Below are 2,445 nucleotides of genomic sequence, written 5' to 3' on the forward strand. Positions count from 1 at the left end.
GAACAGCTCCCGGTGAGACGGTGGGACGGCGGCCGAGCCGCGCGGGGCTGAGGGGCCGGCAGGGCTGCTGCCGGCGGGGTCCGCTCCGGTCGTTGGCAGAACACGCCCGGCGCGCCGAGCTCGCGCCGGGCTCGGCCGCGGCCGTCGCCTTTGTGCCGCCCCGCGAGCCGGGAGCGCCGGCCCCGCCCCGGTCTCTGCTGCTCTCCATTCATTCCTCCCACGGAGCGAGGGCCTTGGGAGGCCGGCTTCGGCCGCCCCTCGCAGCACGCTGGGTTTTCGTGCGTCAGAACCTGCGGAGAGGGTTCGCTTTCCCCCTCCGCAGCGAGGCTGGCCCAACCCCAGGGTGGGGGTCCTGGCGCCCCAGGTGTCCGCGGAGCCTCTAGGGCGCCTTGGTCAGGCCCCATTGTGCCCCCGCCGGGCCACGCGCCTCTGCCTCTGGCCCGGGTGGCTGGCCACACGCTTGGGCACGGCGATCGGATCTTGAGCCCAGGCCGAATGGGCGGCCTCCTGCCCTCGCCGGGTGCCCACTCCCCAGGCGGACCCGCCCGGCAGGTGCATTTGCGGTCGGGCAGGGCCGGTCACCGCGACCCTTCACCCCCTTCAGCACCAGCCGTCGGGCCCCTCTTCAGAGTGCCTCCCCTCTCCTAACAAAGGAAAGACCCCTTCTCCTCCCCCTCCCTGCGCCTTTTCCAAGCGGGAAGGGGAACGAGCCAGCCGGAGGGGGTTTTCTGCGCTCCAAGCTTCGGACCCCTGTCTTTGCATCCCACCTTCTTCGCTTCCCGTTTGACGTCCGCCAAACGAGTTCATCCCTGGCCCTGGTTCCCTTGCAGGAGGAGGTTTCCTGTTCTTGGGCGGGGCCGGAGACATCCATTGTCTCTTCCGAGGTATCTCCACCTGGGAAGCGGGCCTTTCTCGCCATCCATCCTGCTGCATTTCGGGGAGGGGTATTGGGCACAGTGTTTGGACTGGGACCCTTGTCCGCGTCCTTGCTGAACTTGGTGGAAGGATGTGGATTCTGTGGAAGGTGTCCACATTGTCTTAGCTAATTGCACACTGTTCTTTAAGGTGGGTTACAGGCATCTCTGGGATCCTCAAGGCTTGGAGGAAGATTAGATTGTTTTTTCTGAGCATCTATTTTCCATTGATTACGACCTGCAGTCTTATGTGGCCAGCCTTGGGGTCCTGGCCAAGTGGCACAAAGGGAGCCATTTTGTGGGGCTAAGAAGACACGTGAAATAGCAATATCTCACAGGGGTTAGAGAACTTGGGAACAAAAAGCACCCTCAGCAAATGACGAAACATTGGAAATGACATTTCTTTTCGTTTCATTCCTTTCAGTTTTACCATGTAGAAAAGACTGGGTAAGATTGGAGAAACTAAATTGGTGGTTACGGGAGGATGGGGGCACTTGAGGAGCAAAGACCTAAGAAAACTGGTCACTCCCTTTCTGTTGTCATCCTTCCAATGAGATAATTTTTTTCAGAGGACACTGGAACTGATTGAGCCTTGGTTTTTCATTTTCTGTTGTGAGGTCAACTTTCTGCGGGTCAGACTTCAGTTGTTGGAATGAGAATGTGTAATCTGGGGTTTTGTTCTTTGGGGTTGAGTTCAATTTAGTGCCCTGTAAGGAATTCCAGTAACCAGGTCAAATCCTTACACTAGTTTTTTTTTTTTCATGTGTGTAGTTGTAATGTAAGACGTAAATGATTTTTGGTCCTGCAAAATAAACATTTTAATTCACCTCTTGTCATCAATTTCCCTCCAATATTGTGATCTAGTAGCATTGTCATTTTATTGACTTATCATCTTTTTCTATAATCTCACCTAATTCTCATAAACTTATTTTCTCTAGTAACATTCTCCTGGCTCCATAAACTCATTATAAATTGAGTCTGGTAGGGAATGAGCTGCAAAGATCATATGGAAACTCTGGGATTTAAAGAGAGAAGAAAGGAAAGGAGTAATTAAAAAAAATTCCATCTACAGTACATGGACACATTTTTGTTGAGTCTTAAATATGTAATCCTGATTTAGTTACTAAGTGTGTGATTCAGAAGGAATACTAGGATCTTAAAAAAAAAATTGAAATACTTTCTGTCTTATGATCCAAATCCTTTGTTTGGGGATGTCTCGCTATTACAAATGGTCTCTACAACACTGACGTCATCGGAGTAGGTTATTACCTGCTATTGCAAGAAGAACACAGACCTTTAAAAAGTTGGACTGGTCAGACCTTTGACTTGTTTTTAAGCTGTGGTTTGGGTACTAGTGTCTTTTTCTTTCTTTTTTTTTTTTTTGGGAGTTAGAGTCTCACTGTCCCTAGACTGGAGTGCAGTGGCCGCTCCCGGCCACCACAGTCTCGACCTGCTGGGCTCCGGTGATCCTTCCGGTGATCCTTCCGCCTCAGCCTTCCAAGTAGCTGGAACTACAGGCGTGCGCTTCCAC

The 2,445-nt window shown here is 52.3% G+C and overlaps 1 protein-coding gene across 3 annotated transcripts in view; it reads left to right on the top strand.

Moving 5' to 3' along the window:
• JPT1 (Jupiter microtubule associated homolog 1) overlaps window positions 1-2,445 on the top strand; it is a 44,542-nt gene that overhangs the window by 19,822 nt on the left and 22,275 nt on the right. Inside the window, exon 1 of one of the 3 annotated variants that reach the window (XM_021706625.1) lies at window positions 994-1,361. The exons of the other annotated variants lie outside the window; for them this stretch is intronic. The gene's annotated coding sequence lies outside the window, so the exon portion shown is untranslated. Of the gene's footprint in view, window positions 1-993; window positions 1,362-2,445 lie in introns of those variants that run through there. 3 annotated transcript variants of the gene reach the window in all.

Source organism: Carlito syrichta, unplaced genomic scaffold (genome assembly GCF_000164805.1).
Source record: "Carlito syrichta isolate Samal-C Ts95f unplaced genomic scaffold, Tarsius_syrichta-2.0.1 Scaffold315826, whole genome shotgun sequence".
Lineage (NCBI taxonomy): Eukaryota > Metazoa > Chordata > Mammalia > Primates > Tarsiidae > Carlito > Carlito syrichta.